This window comes from Phocoena sinus, chromosome X (assembly GCF_008692025.1).
Source record: "Phocoena sinus isolate mPhoSin1 chromosome X, mPhoSin1.pri, whole genome shotgun sequence".
Taxonomy (NCBI): Eukaryota; Metazoa; Chordata; class Mammalia; order Artiodactyla; family Phocoenidae; genus Phocoena; species Phocoena sinus.
In genome coordinates this window covers 112,706,343-112,719,494 of record NC_045784.1, presented here as the reverse complement: position 1 = coordinate 112,719,494, position 13,152 = coordinate 112,706,343, and the positions used below count along the sequence as shown (strand labels likewise).

The 13,152-nt window shown below is 39.1% G+C and overlaps 1 protein-coding gene across 7 annotated transcripts in view; it reads left to right on the top strand.

The window, feature by feature from the left end:
* The window catches only part of MBNL3 (muscleblind like splicing regulator 3), a 128,506-nt gene that overhangs the window by 22,453 nt on the left and 92,901 nt on the right, over positions 1–13,152 (top strand). The window contains exon 1 of one of the 7 annotated variants that reach the window (XM_032620140.1): positions 10,827–10,883. The exons of the other annotated variants lie outside the window; for them this stretch is intronic. The gene's annotated coding sequence lies outside the window, so the exon portion shown is untranslated. Of the gene's footprint in view, positions 1–10,826; positions 10,884–13,152 lie in introns of those variants that run through there. 7 annotated transcript variants of the gene reach the window in all.

Genomic DNA, 13,152 nt, shown 5'->3' with positions numbered 1-13,152 from the left:
AAAAAAAATTAAGAAAAAAAACAGATGGAGAGAACCCTAGGACAAATGGTGGAAGCCAAGCTGTACAGACAAAATCTCACACAGAAGCATACACATACACACTCACAAAAAGAGGAAAAGGGGAAAAAATCATAACTCTTGCTCTCAAAGTCCACCTCCTCAATTTGGGATGATTCGTTGTCTATTCATGTATTCCACAGATGCAGGGTCCATCAAGTTGACTGTGGAGATTTAATCTGCATCTCCTGAGGCTGCTGGGAGGGATTTCCCTTTCTCTTCTTTGTTCTCACAGCTCCCAGGGGCTCAGCTTTGGATTTGGCCCCGCCGCTGCGTGTAGGTCGCTGGAGGGCGTCTGTTTTTCACTCAGAGAAGATGGGATTAAAGGAGCCGCTGATTCGGGGGCTCTGGCTAACTCAGGCCGTGGGGAGGGAGGGGCACGGAGTGCGGGGCGAGCCTGTGTCGGCAGAGGGCAGCGTGACGTTGCACCAGCCTGAGGCTCGCTGTGCGTTCTCCCGGGGAAGTTGTCCCTGGATCCCGGGAACCCGACAGTGGCCGGCTGCACCGGCTTCCCGGAAGGGCGGTGTGGATAGTGACCTGTGCTCACATACAGGCTTCTTGGTGGTGGCAGCAGCAGCCTTAGCGTCTCCTGCCCGTCTCTGAGGTTGTGTGCTTTTAGCCACAGCTCACGCCCGTCTCTGGAGCTGCTTTAAGCAGCGCTCTTAATCCCCTCTCCTAGCGCACCAGGAAACAAAGAGGGAAGAAAATGTCTCTTGCCTCTTCGGCAGCTCCAGACCTTTTCCTGGACTCCCTCCCGGCTAGCCGTGGTGCACTAACCCCTTCAGGCTGTGTTCATGCCGCCAACCCCAGTCCTCTCCCTGTACTCTGACCAAAGCCCAAGCCTCAGCTCGCAGCCCCGCCCACCCCCGTGGGTGAGCAAACAAGCCTCTCGGGCTGGTGAGTGCCGGTCAGCAGTGATCCTCTGTGTGGGAATCTCCCCGCTTTTCCCTCCGTACCCCTGTGGCTGCGCTCTCCTTTGCAGCTCCGAAGCTTTCCGCCTCCGCCACCCGCAGTCTCCGCCCGAGAAGGGGCTTCCTAGTGTGTGGAAACCTTTCCTCCTTCACAGCTCCCTCCCACTGGTGCAGGTCCCGTCCCTATTCTTTTGTCTCTGTTTTTTCTTTTGCCCTACCCAGGTACGTGGGGAGTTTCTTGCCTTTTGGGAGGTCTGAGGTCTTCTGCCAGCGTTCAGTAGGTGTTCTGTAGGAGTTGTTCCACGTGTAGATGTATTTCTGGTGTATCTGTGGGGAGGAAGGTGATCTCCACATCTTACTTTTCCGCCATCTTCCCCTCCCTCTCTTGTTGCTGTTTTTAGGGTAGGAGTGACTTAGATGTGCTGACAGGGACGCAGAGGTGAAGCAGAGCTTTCATTCCATCTTTACTCATCAAGTGTAGAAATGTCTGTAAATCACCAAATATGCATCGAGTGCCTATATTACTTGCCCAGCGTCTCGGTTAATATGCACAGTATTATTTGTGCAGTCTGATTAATCTGTGAAGAGCTCTGGTGTTTATTCGTTTTGCCCTTAAGGTAAAGGATTAAGCTTGTCATTAAAGAACTGGGATAGCTTTGGACAAAAAAAAAAAAAAAGACAGTGGAATTCACCCAAAATAATAGATAGGATTGTTTTTAAATGGCTTTAGAGAGAAGTCAGTGCTACTGAATTAGTGAAAATGTGACTGGCATCTTTCTATAGGTCAGGCTCAGTGAAAACAAAAGAGAAGGTGGGAAAAGCTATAAAAAATAATAAGGATTCCAATATAACTGCCAAGGATGGACTTTTACTCTATGATTTCCCTTTAAACTAAGATTCAGTGTCAGTCCTTCATCAAGTTAGAAATTTTAACATGTGCAGCAGCTTCCCTGGGTCACATCTGGCAACTTCAGTTTTTTGTGGATTTTATATTTTAACATGTAATTTAAAAAGTAAACCTTGGGTCCAGATTCAATTCCCCTTGTTTTAATCACTATCCCAGTTCTTTCTTCTTGAACATATTTTGTTCTTCCTTTATTAGAAGCTGATGATTATTGGTACAAATATCTCTAATGTAAGCCTTGTATATAATGTCTAGGGTGATGTTTGATTCTAGTCAAAAAGAAATGGTTGCTGCTTTGAGGTTCTGAAAATGCTTTTTACTCTATAGAGATGATGATGCAAATTTTGTGACATGTTGAAAAACTTAAATCTTTGAAGTTATTGTAAAGGTACTAATTATCTAAATCAGGATTTCCTAAACTGTGTTTATTTTGCCATATATTCCAGGAAGTAAAAAAGGGCTTCTTAGGTGGAATGCCTGGGAATTGATGATTAAAATGAATACCATATTCTGAGGATTAAATTGTACTAAAGCTACATTCCCTCTTCCCCCCCCAAACTATATATATACACACACACACACACGCACACATACATATTTATACACACACACATATATGTATACATATATGCATACATATATGAGTGAGTGTATATATGTATATAATTTTTTTTCAGCTTTTGGCTTTTTGTGCTGCATTTCAAATTACTGTGCAAACATGACTTGTTGATAAGAATTTAAGACTACTTCATCAACAGGAATCAAAATGGTTTAATAACATCTTCCTGCCAAGAGAACACACTGCACAAAGTCAGCAGTAACTTAGATTAAAAGATTCCCCCTACTGCAGGGAAAATGTTAAGTGTAATTCTAAAATGACTATGAAGAATTTGCCTTTAATTTCTTGTTTATGATTTGTAGCTTCAACTTCTTCCTTACCATTTTGTACTGGAGAAAATAGATTTCTGTACTATCCTAAATAGAGAAGCACACCAAATGGTTTCACATTTCAGTTACTGAGTATATTTTACTCTGTTCAGGTAAAAATAGGCAGCAGATCCAAACTTGAAATAATAGCCTGGATGGGCTGATTAAATCTGTGATCAACAATTTTCAACTCTTTGCTTGATAATTGGAAGAATTGCAAACGAAAGCAAGTTTATATGGTTGGTTTCAATTAAGGCTATTGTTTTGAGAGAATCAGACAGTTTGGTAATCAAGTTGTGAACTCTATGCATCTCTTAACGAACTAATTTAATCTGATATCTCTTCAAAGGCTGTGTTCTGTATTACCAATTAACTATACCTCTCAGGCATCCCAGCTCCTCTGCCCGGGGTCTGCTCTCTGGTTGATAATTATTACAATTATTTATTGGATTCAGTAAAGACATTGAATTTGCAAATGGATTCTTTTGGGGTTTGTATAGTATCAATAATAACAACCCCAGAGTCCTTTTGCTCAGTGAAATTATGTTTTTTAACAACAAGCTTTACACATTGAAATTAACTAAGCAAAATTATTAACACTCATTTGAATGTTTAATAATTAATGATTTAAATAATTAAAATAAAAATACATGTAGAAAATGTATTTTTTCCCAAAGTCTTTACTGAATTATCTTTGTGTGTCTCTGTGTGTGTTTGCGTGTATGATTAACGACTTGTTTGTCGAGCTTCAAGTGGAAAAATTCCAGCAACGAAGACAAAAGTGAGTGATGAGAGAGTATTTCCAAACAGACCTCTCTTAAAATGGCTTTTCAGTAAAAGCCTTTGCCTCCACTTCTGCCCAGCTGCATTAAGTTGCGAGAAACATTTAATTTACTTTAGGATGCCAAGTACCTTGTCTTTTTCAAAGCTAAGGAAGTCTGGTTTTGTCGGATTTGCTGTCTTTTTTTTTTTTAATAGAAAGGACTTGCCAACTTTGAGAGGTAGTTACTCATTTCTTCAGATTCCAATTCTATTCGATTTCTTTTGTGTCTGTTCATCATCGGAGCTCCCTCTTATCTCAAAAGGTAAGCTTAAGCTTAAATTTGGCCCTTTAACCTCAGTTCCTGGAACAACATTAATGTTCCTAAATATCCGTGTTGACATCCAAAGGTCTGTAGCCTCTTTTCTTGGAAGGAATTTGATTCTTCCAATATTCAAATTGAACACTGTACTCTTATATGTGCAGAGCAGTAGATAGAAAAAGGGGAAAGGGGGCAATTTATCTTGACTCCAGTCAACAAGCTACACAAATTCATATGAAAAAAGTGAATCTGCAAAAAATGCATGGAGAAAAATTAGGTACACCAGCTATGTGTGATTTTTGCAGTTGATTTTCTACAGCATATCAACCCTGGCACCCCTCCAAAGCAGCCTTTGACCAGGAAATCACTATATGTACAACCTTGGAAAATTGCCTCAACAATAAAATATCTTAGACAGTGTATCTTCTTTTTGTTTGAAAAGCATATTTACGATTACATGTTTATTAGGAGTTTATAATAGGGTATCCTACGTACTAAATGCCTCCCCCCCAACACATATTCACACAAACACACACAGGAACAGTTTTAACTTCTATTTAAACCTGAGTTCTGTAGTAGATTATGGTTGTATTATAGATATGTAGTATCTTTGGATCTTTTTCAAGTATATCTTCCCATGTAATATCTGACCTAAAATAAAAGTCATTCCTTTTTCTTTAAATATAACATTAATTGATAACCAGTTTTTAGTTGCAGAGAAGGCCTAACTCTAGAGCAATTTACTAGGGAGAAAAAAGGAAAATAAAACGAATATTAAGACCATATTAAGAAGTGATAGGAAGAGGTGATGTAATTTTGTACTCTTTTCTAATGGAAACAGCTACTGACTTTGTGCCAGGCACTGTGATAAGCACTTTACACATATTATCTCATCTCATCCTCATTGCAACCCTGTGAGGTCGGTGTTATTATTTATCTCCTTTTTACAGATGGGGAACCTTAGGCTCCGAGAGATTAGGTAGCGTGCTCAAAGACATTCTACTAGTAAACAACAGCGTCCAAACTTGAACTTAACTTTCTAACTCCATAGTCTATGTTTATAACCCCTGTGGCTATATTATGGAAACATAAAAAAGGCTTCATTGGGAACCTGAGTTTGCTGCTTGTCTCTTTCATTATGTGTTAGTGATCTAGGACTGAGCACTGGATAAAGACAGTGCTGCTTGAAGGAAGTAAACATCTGGGATGACCAGATGCTGCAGACTTTGCAATACACTTCCAAGTTATAGAACTATGAATTGTTAGAAGTGGAAGGGGGTTGTTGATCTACTTTTAAAGAGAAGCAATGGATTGGGACATGTTGGGATTCCCACTTATTCTGTAACCTTTATGGGGAAAGTTGATTTCTTACATAAAGACTCACGCTGACCATTTCTGTTCTTTGGGGTGCCTCCTTTATTGGTCCCACCATATACTGGGCACTTTGCCTTGCTACCCTGCATGTGGACCAAATCTTTGTTTGCCCACCAGCACAATGTCTTCCATATAGCAGATGTTCACTACTTACATTGGTTTAGCAAGTATTTGTTAGGAACTTAGTATATATGAGGTATTGAGCAGACACTGAAGATGAATAACACATGCCCTTGAGGAGCTGACATTTGAGCAAACAGAGAGGCAAGGGTTCCACTATAGTGTGACAAGTGTTGAGATGGAGGTGGCCAGACATGTTTGATGGGGATGCTGAAACCCTGAGTATGGTTCGGTGTCTGGATCTCATTCATCCACTCATCTGATATGCATATCCCATCTGAGGCATTCTCCCCTACATTGGAGCACATCCAATAAGAAGGCACTCACTTTTTACCAAGAAGAAGTTAAACTGCATTTTTCTAATCTACCAAATGCCATGTATTTTGACATTAAATCTATGAATGCAATGCAATTACATATTTCATTTGTAAATAAAACTTAAGTAGAGCTGTTGTTAGTATTGCTCGGCACCTCCAGAAATCATATTATATCTTAATAGAACTTAAAGGTTCTGGGATTCATTCTGTGCCAAAATATATACCTAGGAATAAGCCTTTAAATTTTAGGTTATGTTTGTTCACTTTTGTGCCCATGGGAGGCAGTACAGAGTAGTGATTGACAGCAAGCATTCTAGAGCATGCCTGAATTTGACCCGGCCTTTCCACTCATCCACTGTATGACCTTGGACCAAATTACTTGTCTTTCAGTATCTCAGTTTCCTCATCTATAAAATGGGGAAAATGCTGGTATCTACTTCATAGGATTGTTATGAACAGTAAATAAAGTAATGTACATGAAAATGCTAAGGTTAGTGCCAGGCACGTAGTAAACACAGTGTGCATATTTCCTGTTATTATATTTTCAATTCATCTGAACTTTCATGCTTTATTACTCTGTTTTTCATAAATCATACACACTCACCTTTAAATGAAATTCAGATAATTGGAAACTGATGTGAACTTTTCCCTTACACAGAGTCTATAGTCCTTTGAGTCTTTTCACACCAAAAGCCGAGTAGGCTCTCTATTATCTCTGCTTGGAAGCGAGAGGTCAACTTTGACATTCCTTTTTGCTCCTTTTACAAGGCCACAGCATTTTACAATAAATTACGTGACTATCTCCTATCAGTTATCTTGATAAAATTTCCGTAGCTCACGCACTAGCTCGTGCTAAGGGATCAATGCTGTTAGAATGTTTGATGTGTAGTTTAAAATCCCCAAGAAATAAAGCATACAACAGAGTTGGATTTACATTTCTTGACTCCATTGATGCCATTCTGTTTGCCAGTCTTGTGATTTATGTGGACGTATTTTTAGTCAGCCACTAGCATCATTGGCCAATATGCTGTCTAGGGGCCAGAATTTAGTGGTGACTTTCAGTCTCCTACTGCTGATAAAGGTTTTTGGCAGTGTTTTGGAATTCTGCTTGGCCAAAACAGTTGACAAATACAAAGTCATTTAGAATAATAATAAACTAACATCGAGATTACTGTTTTTGCCTTAGTTCACATTATTGTTAGCCTTTCATCTTTCTATATTATGTCACATTTATTCTTTCTAGTACAATGATGATATAGTCATTTTCAGGATTAAGCACATGAAAAAATGCTGAAAATGACAGGAAGGAGTGAGGGAGCCAGTTTGGCACAGAAAACAGAAGACTGGTGGGACTAGATGCTATACTAAGTGCAGCTCATCCAGGGTCCAGGGGAAATCCACTTTGTTCTTCCAGCCTTTATGGACCAAGTTGTTGCAATGTCCTCATCATTACACTTAGATTACAATTTTATCTTTGTCATTAAATGGAAACATATTAATATTGTGCCCACCAAGAAAGCTTCCTCAGTAGCAATAAGTAAATGGGTTAATTATAGCTTTCACATGTATGGTCATTATCACTTTTTAATCTGAAGTTCCCTTAAATAAAATATGTAAGCAGTGAAGCTGGGCTTAGAAATTTACCCACAAGTAGTCTTTATAACCTACTGTAATTATCTCTCGAAATCATCATGTGTTCAATGAGTAACTCCAAAGTTTGTACTAAGATAAATAAACAGAAGCAGCAATAACCAGTTCCCTTGTATTTCCTAATCGTTGGCATGCCTTTTAGTCATATTTTAGATTTAAGAAGGGCTCTGTCTCTCCCTAGGAATCCAAACTATGCTTTCTCTTAGTTGGCTTCCTGGAAAATCTAAGCCTCCCTCTCGCTCAACAACTTAAGTTCAAACAAGCTTTTGTACATCCCTTTACACTGTGCACGTAATGTCAAGGGATCTGAGCATGTGGCATGCATTAGCAAGCACCTAGCACAAAGTATCAGTGTGATAGTCTAGCAGTATACATCTGTATGGGCATATCTTACTGAAATATTTATTGGAATAATTCCTTATTAGTTGGTAAATAGGCACTGACCAGAGCACGCTTTCCACTGCTCACTTCCTGGTCACCCCCATGATTCAGGGGGAGAAAAAAAAGGGAATTCCTAGCAGAGTAGCATCAGTCCTGTTTGGCTTGTGCCCATGCTAGAAGTGGTGTTTAATATTTTGGATATCATTCCTGGCTCATAGCCAATTGTGAGATCTATCCCTTTCCCACCACCCATGCCATTGGAGCTCTAAGACCTTCACGGTCTTTTCATGGACTGTTTCCTCCCGGTTGCATCTTAAATGCTAACTAGCATTCTGAGAGAAGAGTCATGTCCCATAAAGAGATGGGGCACTACTTCCAGACCTCAGCTTCTAAACAGACACTTGAGATCTCATGAAAGCCAGATCCTAAAGCTTTTGAACTGTCCTCATAGAGAAGCCCCCAAGCGCTCCCTAAAAGCATTCCAGAGCCCACATCATTTGTATTTCAAGACACAAATCTAGCATGTTTGAGTTAACACCTTACACAGAGCAGTTGTCTGCTATGTTTTCTTTGATTGAATCTGGTTTTGTAAAACAGAAAATTTAATCAGTGTGTTTGTAGGGCAGGTGACAGAGGCAGTTGTACTCTTGAAGTCACAGCTAATAAATACTTGCCAGTGAGGAGGAAGACAGACAGGCTATAAAAGTAGGCATGAGGATTCCAAGCACACAGGCATTTGGGACATTTAAAAAGTGCTCAACATTTCCTTCAAGGCATGACTAATGTTTCTTTGTAATGATGACCTAGAATTATCAGAAAAAGTATAACTTTTCTTTTTTTACTCTCTTATGTCTAAGGAAGCAACAAAATTTTAAAAACATTTCAGAAAGATTTGTCTCCAGATCGATGATGAGACAAATATTCATGTTTAAGAGTTTTGTTTTTTGAAATCTCAATTTTATTGAATACCTCCTTGCCTGATAGTGTTCCAATAAATGAGGTGTTATTGTAACAAGACCCTAATGTGAACTTATGGACTTTTGTAGTATCTGATGGGCCAGCAATATTAATAAAAATCATTTGTCATAGAAATTATAGCATTGAGAAAATTACTTTGGGACCAGAATCATTATCATAAAGAGGTAGCTGCTTTCAGTTTAAGCACTTCCAAATTCATAGAGTTTGTTGGGGGGAAAGAATACAGAATATTAATCTTCTGTGTCCTCTTTTTCAATGAAATATAATTGAAGAATTATTTTCTCACTAATAGTAGTATAAGGCAGCCTGGTAAAAAAGAGTCTAAAACTGGTATCACCACTGAATTTTTGCATGTGCACCTATTTTAAAAAATAAATATGCATTTGTATCTGGAGGGAAGATTATTTTCTTTCATCAGTTTCATACACACTCCAAAATATTTGTTCATTGTTTAGAAATAGAAATGTGGGCTAAAAGTAGAATAAAGATGAACACTTTACAATGTTTTTTGAGTTTCAGTTTGCCAGTGGAAGTTTTTCCAAATAACAGTAACACTTTGCTTATGCAAGGATTTTCAAGTTCTGTGTGGATGGAATGCTCGTGCTACCCTGTGTTAGAGGGAGTAATCTCCTGAAAAGAATACCATACAGATGGAAATGTCGCTTGTGTGTGCTTAGCGGAAAACCGCATGCATTTTCTTCAGAAGCAGAGCTTTCAAAGTTAAGTTCAGCTTTGTATCATTCACAGTATAATGAGCAACAAATATTCTAATTTATTTAAAAGAGTTACTGCTATCATAACAAAATAAATACATAGTAGTTTACAAGATGTGCCCTAAATAGAGTTTTCTAGGTGCGAATATATATACTCAAAGTAATTTACTGGAGGGAGGCTTTTTGATTGGCTCTATGTTAGAATTCGATATTTACGCTAACATGTATTTGTGAAAACCTACTATGCACTCAGCACTAAAAAGTCTGTTTTAGCTCCCTTTTTTCTGCATTACTCCCTTCCCTTTTCTTTTTTGATCCTGTTTTATCATTTCAGCTTACCACTGCTTTTAGGAAACGGCATTTCTGTTGCATCAGATAGTTTTTAAAGCATGCTCTTCTTACCTCTGCTTAGCATAACTGGTATATTTGGATAGCAAACACAGTATACCATCTTTAGTAGGTACAGCACTATTCCACTTATTACTAATCGTTTTCCTGATTTATCTATTGGTATGAATAACCTAGTAAAGAAATGGAATATGGAATGAGTTGTTTTCTCAGGTTTTAAGTCTCATTTCTAGTTCCTACTAGATGTGAAAATTGAATGTTCTTCCATTCTTTATGTTATCAACCTTTGCAATTGTAAGGAGCAGATTTTCTTGATTTTAGCTAGCATTATAAGATATATTTAATTTTGAATTTACATTGTAAGATCATCATTTTCCTTTTACTGAGGGTTGTTGATACATTTTGTGAAATACAGTGAACTGTTAAATGGAACTCAACTGTCTGAAACCCACAATCAATAAGAATTTTATCTGCATTTGGTCATTAGGAGAAATAAAATATGAATTTACCAGAGATTATAAGAAAAAAAACTACCTGTGTTGTAGTCTAAGGTCAATTCATATTCAAGCCAAACCCCAACAGCTTCTATTAACCTTGAGAAGAATTGATGTCCAGGAATGCTGGCCTTTAGCCATTATAATATCTCTAGTAATGAAAGAAAGATTTAGTTAGGTTTACTGTATGTTGTTTATTAAGACCAAAAGCAAAAAATAAAAAAAAGGGGGACATGTATTGAAAAGATTTCTACCAAAGTGGTTTCTAGTAACCATGACTTTTAAAAAGGATCACCCAGGACTTTCCTGGTGGCACAGTGGTTAAGAATCTGCCTGCCAATGCAGGGGACACAGGTTTGAGCCCTGGTCCGGGAAGATCCCACATGCCGTGGAGCAACTAAGCCCATGCGCCACAACTACCGAGCCTGTGCTCTAGAGCCCGCGAGCCATGACTACTGAGCCCATGTGCTGCAACTACTGAAGCCCCCGCGCCTAGAGCCCGTGCTCTGCAACAAGACAAGCCACCACAGTGAGAAGCTTGTGCACCACAACGAAGAGTAGCCCCCGCTCGCCACAACTAGAGAAAGCCCATGCACGGCAACGAAGACCCACTGCAGCCAAAAATAAGTAAGTAAGGGCTTCCCTGGTGGCGCAGTGGTTGAGAGTCCGCCTGCCGATGCAGGGGACACGGGTTTGTGCCCCGGTCTGGGAAGATCCCACATGCTGCGGAGCGGCTGGGCCCGTGAGCCATGGCCGCTGAGCCTGCGCGTCCCGAGCCTGTGCTCCGCAACGGGAAAGGCCACAACAGTGAGAGGCACGCGTACCACAAAAAAAGAAAAAGTAAGTAAATAAATTAAAAAAACAAATAAATATAAAAAAATAAAAAGGATCACCCGGTGTTTTTATTAATTGAATCTATTTTATATGAGCTACAGATTTTGGACAATAGTGTGCTTTATCTTTTCATAAAACTGATGAAGAAAAGCTATTTCTTCTCATGCAGTCTTTTTTTTTTTAGAAGATGTTGGGGGTAGGAGTTTATTAATTTATTTATTTTGGCTGTGTTGGGTCTTCATTTCTGTGCGAGGGCTTTCTCTAGTTGTGGCAAGCAGGGGCCACTCTTCATCGCAGTGCACGGGCCTCTCACTATCACAGCCTCTCTTGTTGCAGAGCACAGGCTCCAGACGCGCAGGCTCAGTAGTTGTGGCTCATGGGCCCAGTTGCTCCGCAGCATGTGAGATCTTCCCAGACCAGAGCTCGAACCCGTGTCCCCTGCATTAGCAGGCGGATTCTCAACCACTGCACCACCAGGGAAGCCCCAGTCATTTTTTATGTTCACAATTTAATGCCAGATTATTCTCCTCTTATCCCTTAAAAAAATTTCAGCTAACCTCTTTTTAGGTACAGTGATGGCTGGACCTTTGTTTAATTTACCATCTATACAGATCATGTTTGTTTGATTGATTATGAATGAGAAATCCACTCATTTTCTAAATCTTATCCATTGATAGAAATTGCTGTGCAATTGATTCAGCTGTAATAATATGAATGTATTTTAAATTCTACCAAAGTGAGAAAAGCAGTCATTGTAAAGACATGGCCTTAGTTATTTGGTGACATTTTTGAGATATTACATATTTCTTCCTAAATTATGCTTGTACAGCTAGCCTTATGCAGGCAAGCCACTATGCTTGCAATTCTGTTAGCTGCCACTAGGTCGTGCCTGTTTGTAAATTGTAACCATCTGGGCTTCCCACGTGTGAATAACAGCGAGAATAGGTTTATAGTACACAAGTGAATCAGATTTTTTTCAATGAAAATTAATTATTAAAATGATCAATATAAATATTCCATCAGTTACCTATTATAGACAGGTTGATATAGCATTTTTAGTAATATTTAAGGAAATGAAAGTGCATGACTATGAGTACCTCTCTCCCATCAAACTTTGTTATTAATAACCTCATATGCTTTCTTTGGTTTTTTCCTTTAGGGAGAATTTTTCTCTTCCTTTTAACTTTGTGTATTAAGAAGCTTTGGGCTATATGCCTTTATACAGCTTCCCATAGGCTTTCTGCTTATAGCTTTCTCTTCTACTGCCCTAGTTAATTGCTTTGCTGCTAGTTCTAGTTGCCCTAAATGACTAAGGTCTGATTTCTTTATGTCTCAGATGAAGTATTATTTCTTGGCACTTTTTATATAGGAAAGAACCATGTCATGTATTCAGTACAGTCTCACTAGGTTTAGCCCCCTTTTAGCCAGCAGTCATAAGATTCTATCCCTTACCCAACAACACACACACACACACACACACACACCCCGAGTGCGTGCACCCTTCCCTCCCTTCATGCATTGGCTTCCAGCAGTATAATATACACATGTAGATAAGTGGCTATAACTTCTTTTAGTCTCTGAAAAATCCCGTGGTGGTCTCTCTTCCACCAGCTAGCTGCCAGCCACTGTCACTAATTCTAACTCCTGCTTTCCTTTGGACTTTGATGCTTGGATTGTTTTAAAAGCTAATTTGCATCAAATAGTAAAGATCATCTATTAACTTCCCTAGCAAGTTCCTGGCAGTTTTATAGTCTGCTTTGTAAAAAGATGCCATTACTCTATTTCTTCTGAACCTTTGAAAGCATTTATTTCAACTTCCCTTTCAATAAATAGAATGGTTTTAAGTAGAGACATAGTGGCTTCAGTTCTTATGATCACATGTGTTCTCATGCTGTGAAAATTAAGAGTTTAAATATGAAGAGAAAGAAGAAAGAGAGAGAGAATGATACTGATGGAGGAAGGGGAGAAGGGAGGAGAGAGAGACACACACAGAGAGAGAGACAGAGACAGAGAGAGAAACAGAGAAAGAAAGAAAGGAAAGAAAGAAAGAAAGAAAGAGAAA